The following is a 19804-nucleotide window of genomic DNA, read 5'->3' as shown; positions in this document are numbered from 1 at the left end:
ATTCAACAGGTAACTCCACTTCATAAGCATTTCCAGAATCATGCCTTCTCAATATCTTGCATGGTCCAAACTTCTTCATCTTCAACTTATTATATGTATCCACCGGAAAACACTCCTTTCTCAAATGAACCATGACTTCATCTCCAATTTAAAATTCCTTATACCTCCTTTTCACATCTACCTTAGATTTATACTATGTATTCATCTTTATGATGTGCTTCCTCACCTCCTCATCGATGTTCTTCAAATGTTCAACAAATTCTTTTGCTTCAGCACTGCTTATCTATACTTTATCCAACTGCCTTAATTTAGAAGCATTTTTGAACTACTCCCATATATAATCTGGAATGGTGATTTACTAGTAATCCTATTGATAGAATTATCATATGCAATTTTTTTCTGTGGTAAAATCAAATTCCATCATTTTGGGTTGTCTCCAACCAAACATCTTAGCAAGTTTCCATAACTCAGATTCACAACTTCTATCTACCCATCAGTCTATGGATGATGTGATGAACTAAAATCCAAATCTATCTTCAACTTCTTCCATAATGCATGCTAGAAGAACCCAAAAAATTTGGTATCTTGATCTAAAACTATACTCTTTAGTAGACCATGTAGTCTTACCACTTCTCTAAAAAAAAAATTATGCTACATGAACAACATCACTAGTCTTCTTGCAAGTAAATAAAATGTGCCATCTTTGAAAACCTGTCAACCACTACAAAAATTGAATCATGCTCGTGTTGTGTCCTTGGTAATCTAAGAACAAAGTCCATGCTGACATCCTCCCATGGCTTCTCTGGTAATGGTAATGGCTAATACAACCCTATATTTTGCTTCACTCCTTTCACCATTTGACATACTCTGCAACTCTATACAAAATTCTTCACAACTTGTTGCAACTGTGGCCAGTAATAATTCTCAGCAACTAAAGCTTGTTGGTCTTAGATTGGTTTTGAATATTGAGTGTCAATATACTTAAGAAATTTCTAAGTTGATGCTGAGTATTGTATAGATGCCAAGCTATGGTCTATGCTAAACCAGAAGTTTAACAAGTGCTGAGTTATTCAAATGTTGAGTGATTTTCAAGTGTTGAGTGACAATTGATGTCAAGCTAGTATATGTGCCGAGCAAAGTATAGGTGCCGAGCAAGATAGAGTTATTATAGGAGCCGAGTAAGACATAATTCCTATATGTGTCAAGCATCAGCGATCGATAAGTGCCAAGTAACACAAAATCAGCATAAGAGTTTGTGTCTTCAAAAACTTAGAAGTAAACTATTTTTGAGCTGACTCAAGATGAATCTCAAAGGATCTAAAAGATAAGATTGAATCTATTACATTCCCTATGCAATCAACATGAAACCAATCAGAAAAATGCAAAGAATTGAGTGGGAAAGATGGATGAATCTCAATCATAGATTCATACCTAACCCTAAGTCTTGTAACCTTTTTAAGGAGGTCAAAATCCCATTATTCAGTGTCATATGGGAATGCATGAGAGAATGCTAGAAAATTTTTGAAGGAAGTGAAAGGGGTGTGAAGACTCAGAGGAAGAACAACATTGTAGAATCAGGTTATCAAAACAGAGTATCAACACTATGAACAGAGTTATATCAGGTCAAGAAGGGTCAGATCAGATTGGACAGAACAAGGATCTAGAAAGAGCAATTGAAGATTGTAAGTCATCAGATCATCACATTCTACTATACTTTCTAACCATTATATTAGGAGAATGAAAATCCTATGATGATGGGTTGGTTTAAAAACCATATTGTAAATCCTTAACAGGATCCTTTAGACAGGTCACTTTTAACAAGGTGTAGAGCCTTTAATAGGGCAGGCCTTTCATAGGGTAGACCATTGATGGTGGTCAAACTTTGTAACCTTAATTAGTTACATATTGCTGCAGTGATAAGTTGTGGGTGTCATCCCCACCCCAGTTTTACCTTCTCATTTTGGAGGGTTTCTAGGTGATCAAATCTTGTGTTATCTTTTTTCATGCATGCCTGTACTTTCATGTTAAATTGTATTTATTTTAGTTAAAAGGTTTTATGGCTTAAAATATTGGTACTTCTAATTCACACCCCCCCCCCCCCCACAAGAAGTATTCTTCCCACTTGTGAATTCCAACAATTGGTATCAGAGCTTAGTTCTCAGAAGGAGAAGCCTTACAGCTTGGAGAAAAAGATCTAGAAATAGAAGTATACAAACTTGGGAAGATCATAGAGAACTAGGAAATTGAGATACATCTAATTCTATGTTCTCTGGAAGAAGCTAGAGAAGAATTGAGGAAATTCTTAAAGAGAAGAAGAGAGATTGCCATAGCTGAGAATGATACACAGTACAAGGAGATTGATACCTCAAAAGAATTTTCAAATGGATATTCCAAGGAGTTTGATGCAGTAATAGTAGATCTGATGGAGAAGAATAGAACTCAAGAAGAAGAGATCAAAACTCTCAAGATTGAACAAGAATCTCAAGCCATGATGCTTTGTGAAGTGATTGAACAGAAGAAAAGAACTATGATTAAAGATGACAATAGAAACCTTGCCAACAGATTGGAGGAAAAGTCAATTGAGCTTGCAAGAATTCCCAACATGTAGCTAGACACCTTAAGCCAAATGATGAATGCACATCATGAGTTGAATGTCAAGGACATTGAGATCTCCACACTAAAGATGTGAAATGAACAACTACAAAATGATTTGAGAAGAGAGAAAGAGATTGTAGAAAGCTTCAACAAACCTAATGATGCCATCAAGTACTTTAAACAACTATTGAAATCACCAAGATCTAGTAATGACACTTCAGGACTAGGATACACCAACACTAACAAAGGAGAGTCATCCAAGACTGCAGAAGAAAGAAGTGTCAAAGGTGAGAATACTAAATCCACTTGTCATTTTTGTGGTAAAAAGGGACATACCTCTAATGTGTGCAAGAGCAAGAACACCAATCAACATGATAAACCTAAAAACATGGGTCACTATCACAAGTGCTTTAAGTAAGGTCATCAAGCACATGACTGCAAGACTAGAACCATCAGAACACCAAGATTTGAAGGTCACTGGTACAATTGAAAGAAGTAGGGACATAGAGCTTTTGAGTGTAGATCGAAGTTTATGTGGACATTTAACCTACCAACAAAGACCAAAAGTCATGGACATCACTACAATTGGGACTACAATACTAGGAAAAGATGTCACTACTGTCAAGAGTATGAACACATTCCTAAAAATTGCATAAGAACACATTTCAGTGTAAACTATAGTAGATGGTTGAGCCAAACTACATGCTTTAGTTGTTTGAAGATTGGACATATCAACAGAAATTGTCCAACAAGGTCAAAGGCACCCAACTCAGAGTTCAACAAAGGAAAAGGTAAGGTAGATGTTGAACACATCAAAGGAGAGATGAATAAAACATGGAAGAAGAAAGATGGAAGTAGCACATCCAATAAAGGGATCACTTCACCTAAAAGGTCAAGTGGTCACACTTCATCTAACTAAGCAAAAAAAAGGTGTGTGGGACTAATATATAAATGCTTTATCATACATCAGTTCCAATACTAAATTAGTATTGAAAAGGATAGATGAACATGAATAGAGATGCAAAGTTAAAACCTCAAGTTTTCACAAGTGTTGCTGAGTAAGGAAAGTTGTCTTTAGATGCCAAGTAAAATCATAATATATGTTGAGTTGTCTGCCAAAGTCAGTAGAAGCTGAGTGTTTAGTTGCAACCGAGTTATTAGTGGATGTTGAGCAAAAGGAAATTTGTATTGAAGCTCAGGAATTGAAAAACTAGTGTATGCCAAGTGTTGGAAAGACAATGGAAGCCGACTAAAGCGAAAATACTTAAGGAGCCCAGTGGATAGCTATAAATGCACTAAGCATTAAATGCTATGGAGTGAGGGTATACGATTGCATGTAGAATCATTTTTCACCATCATGAGAAAAGAGCAAAAGACAAGAAGAGTGTAGAATTATTTCCAATCAAAGTTTGAAGAATTTGAGTAGATTACAACATAGATTTAGCACAATTTTGAAGATTTAAGGTATTTATACTTGTGCCAAGCTACGCAGTTTCAAAATTTCTTTGTGTTGAAACCCTAGTTTGAAGAAATGGTCTCCATCTCTAGAAAACCTCGGGATGAAGAGCCATTTAAAGTCCAGTTAGTATCAAATGAAGTCAAACAACTCAATTTTTGACCTATCCCTAAAGTTGCTTACAAGAATGACCCTACCGGAGCCCTATCCGGAATTCCTCCTAAGGTTGTATAGGTTCAAGATGTTAGGAGATGCTATAACTGTAAAATAGGTGCTATTGAAGACATGGAAATCAAGGAGGCATACAATAAATTGTGTGAAAACGGGGTCTTAAAAGAAGAGTTCCAAATCATTGAAAAGAAGGGCTTAACATGTGCCCTAGATTTTCCTATCGTGTTTAAGATTGAATGGATCAAAATTGTGTTTAGTAGGATACATAATGGATGTTTCTAGTTAGAAGATGGGCCAGTCAAAATTTCAAATATAATTATTCATAGGGCAATAGGGTATCCAACCCTAGAACAGCCCAAAATAATGAAGAGTGACTCCAAGGAAGCTATTGAGAAGAATACTAGAGCTAAGTGGAACAAGAGAGGGATGACCATTGATACCATTAAGGATCCTCTTATTGATTTTTTTGTTAGAGTCATATCCCATAAATTCTACCAATCTAGCAGACTCAATAGTGTTCCCTGTATTGTGGTGGATGTTGGTTACAAACTTGTTAAAAAGGATCATACTTATGATCTAGTTGAACTATAATTACAACATATCAATAAAAATTTGGGAGCTATAAGAAGAACAAAGGGAGCTCAATATAAATTTTGAGCAATTTTGATATGTATATTCTTTTATGTACAAAATGAATTCCCCTCTTATGGAAAGATAAGCTAGAAAACTAACAAGTTTATAGTAGCCCATGTAAATGAATACATAAAACAAATGGGAGCCAATTTTGAGGCTATTATGACTAGTTATTATGAAGATTTCAAGAAATCAATGAAACAGAGACTTAGGATTCCAGTCTCACTTGTGGAGCAGCATATAAATGATATTTGTTTTCTTGTTGATATTGATTACACCTACATCTAAGCAGCCATACTAAGGGTAAGATGGCTTAGGCCACTTGTTTAATAAATAGATATTGATGAGGCATCTGCATCAATTACAACATTGCTTGCAGAAGAAGTGGATAAAAGTGCCCAACACTTTGGCACATATGATGTTGTAAGATCTAAAGTTGATATGGAGCTCAAAACTACTTCAACACTGAAGAAAAAGGCTAAATTAGTGAAGAATCTCAAGGCTAGATTTGGTGAAGGGGATGCAAAGGAAGAAGAAGAAGATGATGAAGAGGAAGGTGAAGATGAAGAGAAACAGGGGCAGGGACCACTAGTACTAACCCAAGGCATGGGTGAAGATCCTGAAGAGCAAGAAGGTGTCAAGGAAGAAGAGGAAGCACCTAAGGTAGAGGCCAAGAAGAGGAAAGCACAGAAACAACCTGTCGCTCAGCCTAAAGGCAAGAAGAAAGCTAAGCCAAGCCTTGCAATACCTACCACTAGGAAATATACAAGGGCTACAATAAAGGTGGCCAAGGAACAAGAAAATAAGAAAGCCATAGAGCAGGGAGGATCGATAAAGAAGAAGCAAAGAAGAAAGTATATGGCACCTCTAGAGTCATATGAGGAGAGGACAGAGTCTGATGACAATGCATAGTTTAGAGTGGTAAGTAACACCACTAAATCTGATTTTGAAAACATATGTACAACATTAGGGACAATGCAAACTTGTCAGGACTAAAAGGTATTGACTTAAATAAGTTGACAATAGAGGAGGAAAACATGGTGGAAGAATCAATATACACCATGATGGAAAAGTTCAAGAATACTCCACTTGAACTAGATAATACTATGCCTAAGGAGTTATACTCTATTGTAGAAAATAAATGGCATTATTGTCTAAATATTGAAAAGGAAATAAGAGAGTCAACATTGGCTCATGTGATACGTGAACTCACTAAAGGCCAAATAAGCAAGGCAAATATGAAGCATGGGAGAAAATTTGCACCCAAGTATAGAGCATTCAGTATTTTGCAAGACAAAATTGAAGATGTTGTGAAGAAGTTCACTTTAATGTGGAAAGTAATTTATGGGCTCACAACTATAAAGGAAGGACAAGAAGATCCTTTTGAGGGAAGGAAAAATGATGATGAAGAAGAGGAAAATGATAAGGAGGAACAAGGACAAAAGGACAAAGAAAATGTTATAGTGGAGAAAGACACACAAAAGGTTGATATGGCAACTACTAAGTAGCAGCAATAGGAACAAAGTGTGCACTTTGTATCATGGATTCTTGCAGGATGATGTATCTTTATTTCTACTTATGTATATTCTTTTAGCCTTTCATACCTTGTGACATGTACAGTGGATGATTGAGCATTCTGAATTAATTTGCCAAGAGCCATTCGGAACAAATGTATATTAAAAGGACATTGGACTTTCTTATTATTCTTTCATGTGGATATGGTAGTTGTTAGACTTAGAATTAATTAAATTTAAATGTGACCCAATGTCTTGGAATCCTTAAGGAATGTAACCTATATGTATGTTTACAGTTGATTGTATCTCATTGCTTCCGCTACTATTTGTTTGATGTGTATGTTTATCTTTCTTGTTAAATAAAAAAAATTCTTAGCAAACTTAGTCAAACTTAGGTTATTTCTATTGGATCCCTTGGCAGGGCATTACATTTGGTATCAGAGCCTAGTTTCAATCTAGGGACCTATGGGTTATGGGCCCATGATGGTCTAATGATGCTATTGATGGTTGGGAGGAACCACGCACTTAGATTAGTTGTGTTTTATGATAGATGGATAGTTGTATTTCATGTTGGATGTTTATATCTTTTATGATGGATGGATGTATCATGTATGATATATGGTTTCATTTATTTTATTGTACTTTGTATCATGGATTGTTGGAGGATGATGTATCTTTATTTCTACTTATGTATATTCTTTTAGCCTTTCATACCTTGTGACATGTACAGTGGATGATTGAGCATTCCGAATTAATTTTCCAAGAGGCATTCGGAACAAATGTATATTAAAAGGACATTGGACTTTCTTATTATTCTTTCATGTGGATATGGTAGTTGTTAGACTTAGAATTAATTTAATTTAAATGTGACCCAACGTCTTGGGATCCTTAAGAAATGTAACCTATATGTATGTTTACAGTTGATTGTATCTCATTGCTTCTGCTACTATGTGTTTGATGTGTATGTTTATCTTTCTTGTTTAAAAAAAAAAATGTTTAGCAAACTTAGTCAAACTTAGGTCATTTCTTTTGGATCCCTTGGTAGGGTGTTACATGCAAGACACACAACTGCCACCACCAAGTCCTCCACATGTAACGCCCACACTTGCAAAGATGACAATTGTGAAGGATGTTCCTAACACATCTAGTTAGAACATCAACCCACTGACTGTAGAGGATCTTCGAAAGATCCTTCACCAGACTACTTTACAGTCACAACTATGTACCAATCTAGTCTTGGTGAGTGTGGATGAACTTTAGAAAGCTATAGCTAAGATAACAAAGGAGAAGGTGAATCCACAAGAACCACTTTCACATACTCCAATAGGTACAAGTGGACAACTACAAGAGCAAGCAACACAAGATGCATTAGCTAGGGTTGATTCCATAGTTACAGTCATAGTAACTTTAACTACTGACAAAAGGATATCTCTATTCCTATAGTACAAGGACAAGGTGCACCTCCTCAGATTACAATCATTGATCAAGGTAGAGTTGAAGAGGACAAGGAGAGCCCTAAAGAGAAAGAACAAGAGGCAATTCAAACATTGATAAAATTCCTACAATAAGGATTCCCATAGGAACAACACAACAACTAAGCACTAATGTAGTACCACTTTAGATATCAACACCAGGCTTGAGCTCTACCAAGGTTGCAAGGGTACTTCATTATGGAGACCTAACACTTGATGAGGAGATAGTCATTCCAAGGTATGATTATAAAACAATGAACATATACCAAATTAATGAAGTGCAAGAGGAACTAGAGAAGAAGAAGAAATAAGAGATACTCACAAATAAGTATAAACAAAGGCAAGCTTTTATTGAAATTAAAGACATCCTTTTAGATGCATTCAGCTTGCAAGTACTTGATGAAACTAAGCCCATAATGGAGCAATTAGCCAACATAGTGGACTAGGTATAGAATGAAGACCTAGACACAAATGCAAAATTACTTGAATGGTCTGAGAAGAAATTCCAAATGAAGGTGAATGAATGCATATCAAGTGAGATAACACTATCACAGGTGGAGCTGGTAAAGAACGTTGAAAAGGTAAAAGTAGTACTTGAGAATATATTCTCGTTGTACTCCAAACTGTGTGATTCATCAATTTTCACACAAGAGACTAGCCAAAGGATTATGAGGTTGGAGAGGAATCTAAAAGTATCAAGCATGCAGCTACCCAAGGATCCAGCTGAGAGTGAGAAGCATTTTGCTACAACACTTCACACTCAAAAGGAATTAGTTGTGCTCACAACAGATGAGGCTAACAAAAAGGCCAAGTTAATACAAATACAATCTGCTATAACCCCTCATATGGAAGTTTTGCACAACGAACTGGCCTATGAAGAGAATGTCTTGAAGAAAGATCCCAATCTTTCTACATTGGAAGGCCTAGTACACCTTGTAGCAAAGACATCCATCTAGCTTAAAGCACTGGAAATTGCATTAGACAATTAGGATGTTGCTTTGAAGATCATAATGGAGGTAAACAAATCATTTTTGGCTAAGTATTCAATTAATGCATAGAACTCTTTGACATAAGTGTCAAAAAAGGGGGAGAAACCTGTATATGAGCAATGTTAGTGTGCTAATAGAAACCAAATTTAAATAAAGCTTCTACAAACTAAAAAAAATTCATAAACTTCAAGATAGACTAAGATGAGCTCTCAATTGAAAATATGAGCCATTAATGGGCTCTCTCAATGAGAAGCTCTCTTGTTGAGTAGCTTTGTCTAAATAGATAGGATGTATGCTCAAGCTTTATGCTTCAAAAAGGGCTTCAAATGGAGTTGGAATTTGGGTGTGAGTGTATGGTTTTGATGTAAAATGGCTTCTCAAAATGGCATTATGACTTTACTTCATGGATTGTGTTGTTTTGCAAAGGGGAAGGATCCAATTTATAGGCAAGAGGCTTGAGCGATTGAGGGCTAAGATGCAAGGATGGGAAAAAGCTCATGGAGGGCTTAGGTTGCATGAGAGGAGAGCACATGGATTGTGCTTCCTTACAGCCAATCAGGGAGTGACACATGTCACAGGGTGAGAGGATGGAGGAAAGGGGAAGGATGAGTCAAAAAAGGAGGCTCAAAGGATAAAATCTTCATAAAGACCCTCATAATGGCTTGTAAGAGCAATAAAAAGGCTTGGAAGAGTCATTTATGGCCTAGTGGGCTTCTTAAAGTTTTATGGTTGGGATATTTTGAAAGAGATGAAAGCAATTTTGACTTGGGCTTGATTAGGAGGGTGTTAAGCTTGCTTAGGATTGTGCAAATGATTAGAGGATGGATTAGGATGGTTTAGGATTAGCTTAGGGATAGGCAAGTGGATGGCATTTAATGAGGGTGGGTGAAGGAGGAGATATTTTTTAACTTTGGCTTGGGTTAGTAAGTCTTAACCCATGTTTAGAGAATGTGACAAGGTTAGGAGGGGATTAGGATTAGGTTTAAAGACATCTTCTAGAAGAGTCTAGACTTTGGATGAGGATAAAGACTTTCTAGAATAGTCTAGAACTTCTTAGGATGAGGATGAAGACTTTCTAGAAGAGTCTAGAACTTCTTAGGATGGGGATAAATTAGATTTTTAGGAAATAAATAAAGTTTTTATTTATTTCAAGGGTTTGGGTTGAGGAGATATTTATTAAAACTTTTTTAATAAACATGAGGATTAATATTTAATCTTAATTAAATATTTTGAGTTGGGATTAGGAGTAGGAAATGATGGGATTAGCCTTTAATAAAAATTAAAGAAGGATTAGAAGATTTTGGAAGAAGTTAGTGGTTTTAAGGAAATTGGCCAAGTTTTGGGCAAAAAATAAAATTTTTATTTATTTTGGGTTTTTTGGTCAATTTATTAATTAAATAATTAATAAATAAGGAAATAATGTTTAAATAAAATTTAAAGATTTTTGGGAGGGATTCCTTAATTAAATATTCAGAAAATAAAAATACTTTATTTTTTAAAGGTTTTTAGGTGTCTACATTTTGCCCCTCTTTGATGTGATGCCGCAAGTGGCATGGCATCAAAGGTAAGAAAATAAGATGCCCAAGGCTAGAGCAGAAGAGGAGAGAATGAACTACAAGATGCCCCTCAAGAAGGCGGCGGGGAGAGAAAGCGAGGCTCGACAACTTCTTGAAAAGTACAAGAATATGAGATGAGCAAGAAGACTTAGATTGGCTTAAGAGAAGAGGTTTAGTTAGCTCAAACTCTCACTACGGGAGAATGATAAAGGGAGAATTAGAGGCACAAGAGGAAGCAAGCTTAAGTTCTCAGGGATTGCAGAGGATGAAGGAGCGGAGTGCTATAAAAAGAATCCAGGATGGGGAGATGGATTAGGGGATTAAAAAGCTGATGCAACAGGATTTCAAAGAGTCGGATTGGCAGAAGATGGGTTTCGGAGATCCCTAGGACTAGGATTGTGGATCTCGAAAGATGAGGCTTGGTGGATTGATTTGGATTGGTGGATCCGTAAGACTAGGATTGTGGATCCCTAAAGCTAAGAGTGGTGATTGATTCTGAGAGATATAGTTGCACAAGCTGGGGTAGGAGAGATGGATGCTGGATATGGATGGGGAATAATGGAGATGAAGGGAATCCATTGAAGCTTTTTGAGCAGGGAGATACTTCAAAGAGAAGTACCACCATGTAGTTGAGCACTAGATTTTCTATAGGATTGTTGGTTAATTGCCAAAGTTACCAAGAACATCAAGGCCTTTTCACCAACTGTCCAAAGGACTGACGAACTGACTCAAAAAAAACACGCAAGGATTGCCCTAGCATCACACATGATTTCTAAAGGAAGCAGCGTGGAACTGACACTGGGTAACCCACAAGCAGAAAAGAAAAACAAATGAAAGACCTGATCAAGACCTTACACTCAGATTGTCTCATTCACAATATACCATGATATGGAAGATCGTGGCAACCTTGAGGAGGGAACAAAAAGATTGCTTGGAAAAGATACTTCAAGACCCAAAAGGAAAGATTCCAAATCAAAAGAAAGTGAAAATCCAAAAGAGAACCGTTTGCCAACGAGATGGGTAGGACGAGGTACTAACAGACCAAGATCAGACATGAGAAAAGCTATATCCTACAAGGATCTATCGGAGAGCACCTAAGCTGATGGATCTGGGTGAGTGATGCGTCTGGCAAGCTGAACTAAGAAGGATAACACTTTGGTGACAGGAGATCTAGCTAAAGGATGCATTGGAATAGCTAACCAAGATGTGCGATGTGTGCAAGATGTTGATCAAGGAGGAACTGACACAAAAGTTGGATAGATACAATGGTACTAAGCTAAAGAGGATGTACAAGCTGACAGACCAAGATATTTACAAGCGGGCTAATCAAGATATGGTACAAGCTAACAGACCAACGATAGGTATGATACAGATGGATAAAAAGCTCAAGATGAGAGGATAGTGGGATGGCTCAAGTTGGTGCAAGAGGCAGAAGCTAAGGATGGGGTGATAGCGAAAGATATGGATTTGGCAGGATGCATCCAATGATGATGAGAGATTTTGTGACCAAGGATAGCTAGAGGAGCAGGATGAGATGGCTGGATAAGATGGTAGATAGCTAGGAATATGATGGATATAAAGAGATGACATTGGGTTTGCATGAGGATAGCCTAGAGCTAGATACCAATGACAAGGGAGGATGGACAAGATAAGATCTCCAAGGAATATAGTGCCCCCAATTAGAAGATAACATGCAAAAGGAGGTCTTATGATGGATGTGATAGGATTGAAGCTAGGATGGAAAAAATTGAAGGGGCTAGGGAGATGGATGATAGCTGGGATGGTTGGCTGAAGCTACAGGAGATAAGTGGATGGTGTGAGATGGAAGATGGAGGGTGGAGGATAGGTGGATATATTGGAAGATGGAGTTGGATGTCAAGAGATGACCAAAAGCATGAGGGTGATAGGCTAAGCTGGGGATGGTAGGATTACGCATGATGCTTGTTTTCCAAGTTTTCATCATGGTACTTGTCCAAGGTGCTTGAATTGCCAAGTTTTCACTAGTGGACGCTTTATTTTTCTTTATTATTATTATTATTATTATTATTATTATTATTATTATTATTATTATTTGACTTTTTGACTTTGGACTTAGCTGGAATGATTTTGGCTTTCTTCAGCTATTTTGACTTTTTTGGGATTTTTCACTGGCTATTGGAATGTTCAATTTTGTTGCTAGCTGTTGGCACACCGGATGTGTGATTTATGCAATAGATTGGATTAGATGGGATTGATGGTAGGAGATGGAGGGATGAAAAGGTTGGAAAGGAGCATGAGATGGAGATGCTTGTAGGATCAACATTGGCACATGTTGGGACGGGTGTGAAAAGAGCAGATGGGGAATAGATGGTACACGGGGGCTTGATGGAGGATTTGTGGAAGCGCGCTTGGGGATATAGGCACCCAAGATGGAGTTACGAGATGGGGGACACGAGTCATTGGATGGGGGATTAGCAATGGTGGATGCCATTATGCATTGGGTTTCAACTTTTTTCTTTGGGATCCACATGGTTTTGGATTTTCTTTTCATAGGCTTTTGCATTGTTTTGCATTCTTTGATTGGATTTTTCCTTTTTGGAGTATGTTTTTTAGAATAGACATATGATTGCCTAGGATGTGGATTTTTAGCTTTATGCATTTTGAAGTTGGCATTCACATTGTTGTGGTAAGCATTGGGAAGATGGTTATGAGAAGCTTTGCAAGATGGAGAGGATATTTAGGAGCTTATAGTGGGAGGATGATGGATGATAGGTAGAGATATGTGCCTTTGTTGATCTTGAATAGGAATGAAAGGAGTGGGATTTTTATGCTGGATGATAGGAGGATGGCTGATGGTAGATTTTGGTACATAGGGACCCAAAATGGATTTAGCGGATGAAGGGGGGATATGGTAGGTTGTTTTCGGTTGCAAAGATGGTGGAGGGAAGATGACATAAGATTTCTTGAAGGAATGATGGGAGGATGGCATGGTGGGCCTAGAGATAGGCTTGGTTTGGGGATGGTGTGTACCAACACTTTTAGATGGTGAGCCTTTGGATACATATCCAAGACCATGAAATCCTGGATTCTTTTGTGCAATAATAGGCTTTATGATTCCTTGCTCTTGTGGTCCTTAACCTTGACCTTGATAATGCCATTGATTGAGCATTTGAACGAGCTGAGGAAACTTTTTGCTTGTAGAAAATGGTAGAAGTTCTTTATTAGATGTACTGCAATCGGGAAATAATGTTCTTAATTCTTTTGCAGAGAGGGGGCCACCATGAATGAATGTAAGTGAACCAAGAGGGTAGATTATAGATGGTGGAATAGCTTGGATAGGTGGTAAGATGGAAGCATGGAGTGGAGGAGATGGTAGGATAGGATCTTGATTTAGCTGATGGGATGAAAAGATATCCTGCAGTAGAGGAGGTATGGCTTGAGGTTTTGGAGATGGAGGGGATAGTGACTGCACTATGGATGGAAGACATGATACGATGATATCTTCGTTTATGCTTTGGGGGATGTCAGCATGCTTTTGGGCAGGATCTTGATAGGATTGGTTTGGAGTGGATGGTGCGATAGGAGGTGAAGGGATGGACTCTTCAAAGGCAGTGGATGGATAGATGGGAGATTCAGTAGTGGAGATGGGTGAGTAGAAGACGGATGCATAAGGGTCATTATGGGAGATTTGCGAAATTCTTGGAGGTGATGTGGATAGGATTTGGAGGGTTTTGATAGATGGTGGGATTTTGGTGCTTGTGGGAAGTGGAAGGATTTTAAGAAATTTGATGGATGGTATGGGGATGATAGCTATGGGAGATAGAGGTGATATTATAGATGGGGAAGCTTCATTACTAACTACTTCACATGGTTGGATTAGATGACATGGCTTATCGACTGTTGGAGGCAACTTTTCTTGTATTTCCTCTAGGAGATTCCTTGGCGACTCATGTGTCAGAGGTGGAGGTGGATTGACAAGAATAGCTAGTGTGATGGGGGTGGAAGATTGGAAGCTTGGTTGATTGGATGATGGAGGAGAAGCTGGGATATCATATGGCATGACTAGATAGTTTGGAAGAATGCATGGATTTTGTGGGATGCTTGGGGGAATGTTTCTAAGGCTTTCAATATACCTGTCATAGTCAACAAGATTTTCATCATCATTGGAATAGGAGGTGGTGGGAGCAAGGACAATATGACCGAACACATCATGATAGGTTTGGGATTTCATGTTTTGATGATGAGTCAGATGGGGATGGGGTCTTGCATATGGATGAACACGGAAGCTCATGGTTGGATTTGGATTAAGCGCAAATTTTGGATTGGCTGATGAAGGATTTCCTAAGGAGAGTCAAAGCTGTATGACAGACCTAAGGAGGATTGGCTGGAGATTTTTGGCTTTCCTGTGGATGGAAGACTTCAAGGGCATGCAGTCAAAAAGTGAGAGTTTTGCTTTCCTATGCGCTAGATTGGTGGAGATTTTGTCAACTTAAGGATAGACTAATGATCCTATGGGCATGACACGAGATTGACCACTTGTGGATCCCAACCTTTAGCTCAAGGTGATGAGGGATAACAAGTGACAAAGCTAGATTACCCTAGACAAAGCTCTGTCAACGGGATAACCTTGGTGAGGCTGGTGAATTGGTCGGATTGATTGGATAGCAAATTCTAGCAGAATGACAACTCTCTAAAGGCTTGGGTGTGATTTTGGATTGGGTTGCTAGCTGGCTGGGGGGGATGATTTGGAGAGACTTTGGATTTGGGATTGTTCTAAAGCAAGGAACTAGATAGATTCGGTTGCAGGAAGGGAGCTTGGATGATTTTCTGATGAGGCAGTGACTACGCAAAGTATGCCTTGAGCTGGGAGATTTCTGCTTTTTTGGGATTTTGACTAAAGTTGGCAAACATTCATTCAAAAGCTATGAACAAACAAGCAGGCAAAATTTTGGAGCAAGCACGTCAAACACACCAACATCCTAGGAAGCTTTCTACAAGGATGAAATTTGTTATAGCTAGGGAGTCCTCGATATATGCAAGGTACGTGAGCCCAAATCCATAGATGAAACCAAAAAGATGTCACACAACCAAGAGGAGTAGTAACCCACTTCTCCTCTTTCACTTCTCAAGGGTATAAAGTTCCTTGAGGCTTAGCCTGAGTGAAAAAATCTTGATTCCAAGAGAGGTGTCTTTGGATTCACCTCTCGATTTTTATACTCCGTCAGAATGCTGGAGTTGAGGTCATCCCAAGGGGTGATGAAATCCCCAAGCAGGCCTCCTAAAAAGTGTAAAACAAGACCACATACATGATCTTGGGCTTTAAAAGACACGTGTTTATTCCAATTGATGATTTAGATTTTGTAAGCTATGATTGAAGACACGTGTGATCATGGCATACAATGTTCATTCCAATTTGATAGCGTCATTAGCATAATGGAAGTCAAGAGATCATCAACATAAGAAATGTGAGTGTCATTAAAAATGTGTCCAAACCATGCAATGTTCATTGATTGTTAGGCATTCAAGATTGGGTGTGAGTTTGTTTTAAGCCCAAAACAAAGATGTGTGAAACTTGATTGCCAAGCACGCGCCCGGAGGCCTTCCACGTCAAGATTTGTCTAATTTTTATGCCAAAATAAAGTGTGAGCGAGATTAATGCACATTCAAGGAATTTTCTAACTTAGAAAAACCACTAAAAACCCAAGTGAGTGGAGTTTGATCTTTGTGGAGCACTTAACACCCTCTTAGGTAGACCCATCCCCATAGATGGCACTGAGATTGCAACCAATGGTTAAATTAATGGGTGATTAAAGAGGGTGAGTCCAAATACAAACTTACTCAAAGCGTCTTTATTAGTTTTTATAACTTAGAAGATTTCAAAAATGTGGATTCTTTTTATGCCCCAAAAGATGATTATTTGATCTATGGCATTCAAGATTGGATTTGTTGTTTTAATCATGCATTCATAAAAAAAACAAACTCAATTTTAATCCATGGCACTCAACAGTGATTTTAGCAACATGCATTCAAAGACAAGTGATTAAACATTCAAGTTTTTTCCTTTGAGCATTCAAGATTGAGATTTTGTGTGTTGTTTTAAGAACTTTGAAGTGATTTGTTTTAACCTTAGATCATTCAAGATTTTTTTGGACTCAAAAGTGAAAATGACTCTTTGGACTTTGGTTTTCATTCAAGATTTTGTGTTCTAGTTTGAATATTGTAAGCCCAAAAATGATATTCCTAGATTGTTTTGATGCAAGAAAAACCTAAGAAACATTCAAGATTTTGCAACAAGACATTTGTTTGGAACAAATAACAAAGCTTTTAGGACAATTTTTGGCAACCATTTAGGACTCTTAGTTTTCATGAGATTTTTAAAAGAACTTTAAAATATTTGCAAATGAGGTTCATTTTATCCTTGATTGATGCTTTGAGTTTGATTTAGATTTTAGTGTGCACTTAGTGTTGATTTTGAACCTTTTGAAATGGAAACTTGAAGTTCTTTTTAAATTCCCAAAAATGAAGTGTTCCTAACTTTGCATGAACGCATCTAAAACCTTGATGTTGCAAGGATGAAAATGATTGGATTGGTTTAGTTTCACTTGTTAAAAGATTTTTTCTTTTTTACAAATTTTTAATTTTTTAATGGATTTAAGTATGATTTGGGGGTTCATTTTAAGCACTAAAAAGAAGTGTGTATGATTTTGCTTCCTTAAAAAAAATGGCCAAGATCTCCCACAAGAAGAAGAAGAAGTAGTAGATGGAATAAGAAGAATATAGACAAGAAGAGGAAGAAGAATTCCAAGTGCTTTGTCCACCTATAAGCTTGAAAAATCTGCAAATACTATGAGATAGACTATGAGTTCCTTTGTCTTCTTCATGCTCATGTGGACCTACAAAACCAATTTATACAATCCTACAAATCACAAAAACAAGCAAAATTAGCCAAAATTAGCAAATGACGTACAAAACTTGACTAAAAAAGCTAATGAAGATGACCCATGCGGGGTCCCACCGGGCGTGCCAAAATGTATATGAGCAATGTTAGTATGCTAATAGAAACCAAATTTAAATAAAGCTTCTCCAAACTAAACAAAATTCATAAACTTCAAGATAGACTAAGATGAGCTCTTAATTGAGAATATGAGCCATTAATGGGCTCTCTCAATGAGAAGCTCTCTTTTTGAGTAGCTTTGTCTAAATAGATAGGATGTATGCTCAAGCTTTATGCTTCAAAAAGGGCTTCAAATGGAGTTGGAATTTGGGTGTGAGTGTATGGTTTTGATGTAAAATGGCTTCTCAAAATGGCATTATGACTTTACTTCATGGATTGTGTTGTTTTGCAAAGGGGAAGGACCCAATTTATAGGCAAGAGGCTTGAGGGATTGAGGGCTAAGATGCAAGGATGGGAAAAAGCTCATGGAGGGCTCAGATTGCATGAGAGGAGAGCACATGGATTGTGCTTCCTTACAACCAATCAGGGAGTGACACATGTCACAGGGTGAGAGGATGGAGGAAAGGGGAAGGATGAGTCAACAAAGGAGGCTTAAAAGATAAAATCTTCATAAAGACCCTCATAATGGCTTGTAAGAGCAATAAAAAGGCTTGGAAGAGTCATTTATGGCCTAGTAGGCTTCATAAAGTTTTATGGTTGGGATATTTTGAAAGAGATGAGAGCAATTTCGACTTGGGCTTGATTAGGAGGGTTTTAAGCTTGCTTAGGATTGTGCAAATGATTAGAGGATGGATTAGGATGGTTTAGGATTAGCTTAGGGATAGGCAAGTGGATGGCATTTAATGAGGGTGGGTGAAGGAGGAGATATTTGTTAACTTTGGCTTGGGTTAGTAAGTCTTAACCCATGTTTAGAGAATGTGACAAGGTTAGGAGGGGATTAGGATTAGGTTTAAAGACATCTTCTAGAAGAGTCTAGACTTTGGATGAGGATAAAGACTTTCTAGAATAGTCTAGAACTTCCTAGGATGAGGATGAAGACTTTCTAGAAGAGTCTAGAACTTCTTAGGATGAGGATAAATTAGATTTTTAAGAAATAAATAAAGTTTTATTTATTTTAAGGGTTTGGGTTGAGGAGATATTTATTAAAACTTTTTTAATAAACATGAGGATTAATATTTAATCTTAATTAAATATTTTGAGTTGGGATTAGGGGTAGGAAATGATGGGATTAGCCTTTAATCAAAATTAAAGAAGGATTAGAAGATTTTGGAAGAGGTTAGTGGTCTTAAGGAAATTGACCAAGTTTTGGGCAAAAAATAAAAATTTTATTTATTTTGGGTTTTTTGGTCAATTTATTAATTAAATAATTAATAAATAAAGAAATAATGTTTAAATAAAATTTAAACATTTTTGGGAGGGATTCCTTAATTAAATATTTTTAATTAAGATAAAGGGATTTAATGGCATAAAAATTAATTAATTAATTAATTAATGATGATGTCATCAGGAATTTTTCAGAAAATAAAAATACTTTATTTTCTAAAGGTTTTTAGGTGTCTACAATACCCAAAGTGGAAGATACAATAAATTGGGGAGATAATAAAATTTTGAGTTTTGAGGAGATAAAGCCAAAAGGTTGCAAAAACTACGAGGGAGGATATGAAAAAGGGGGAGAAAAAATAGAGTAGATAGAAACAAGGTAGACAAGGGAAGGAATGACAAGGCAGAGATAAAGAGTATGAGAATAATCAACATGAGACAAATCTAGCATAAGGAGTTTTGGATACAAAAATGGCACATTAGCTTAGGGGGAGTTACAAGTTTTGAGGTATATAGTCTTCTACAAAAATTTTGAATGAGTTTTGAAGTTTTGTACATATGCCAAACAAGATGTATATTGTACTCATAGAAATTAGATTCATAATGTTTAGTTAAGTGTTTTTAACACTCATGTCAAAGGGGGAGATTGTCGGTCTCAGATTGGTTTTGACAATTGAGTGTCAACACAAGCTAGATGCTGAGTATAATATAGATGTTGAGCTACATTATATGTCGAGCCAGAAGTTTAACAAGTACTGAGTTATTCAAGTGTTGAGCGAGTTTCAAGTGCTGAGTGACAATTGATGCCAAGCTAGTATATGTGCTGAGCAAAGTATAGCTGTCGAGCAAGACAGAGTTACTATAGGAGCTGAGTAAGACATAATTTGTATATGTGCCAAGCATTAGCAATTAGTAAGTGCCAAGTAACACAAAATCAACATAAGAGTTTGTGCCTTCACAAACTCACATGTAAACTATTTTTGAGCTAACTCAAGATGAATATCAAAGGATCTAAAAGATAAGATTAAATATATTACATTCCCTATGAAATCAACATGCAACCAATCAGAAAAATGCAAAGAAATGAGCAAGAAAGATGGATGAATCTCAATCATAGATTCATACCTAACCCTAAGTCTTGAAATCTTTTTAAGGAGGTCGAAA

This window comes from Cupressus sempervirens, chromosome 5 (genome assembly GCF_028749045.1).
Source record: "Cupressus sempervirens isolate cs-2001-9-10 chromosome 5, ASM2874904v1, whole genome shotgun sequence".
NCBI classification, from domain to species: domain Eukaryota; kingdom Viridiplantae; phylum Streptophyta; class Pinopsida; order Cupressales; family Cupressaceae; genus Cupressus; species Cupressus sempervirens.
The sequence above is the reverse complement of the archived record's forward strand: the minus strand, read 5'-3'. Positions refer to the sequence as shown.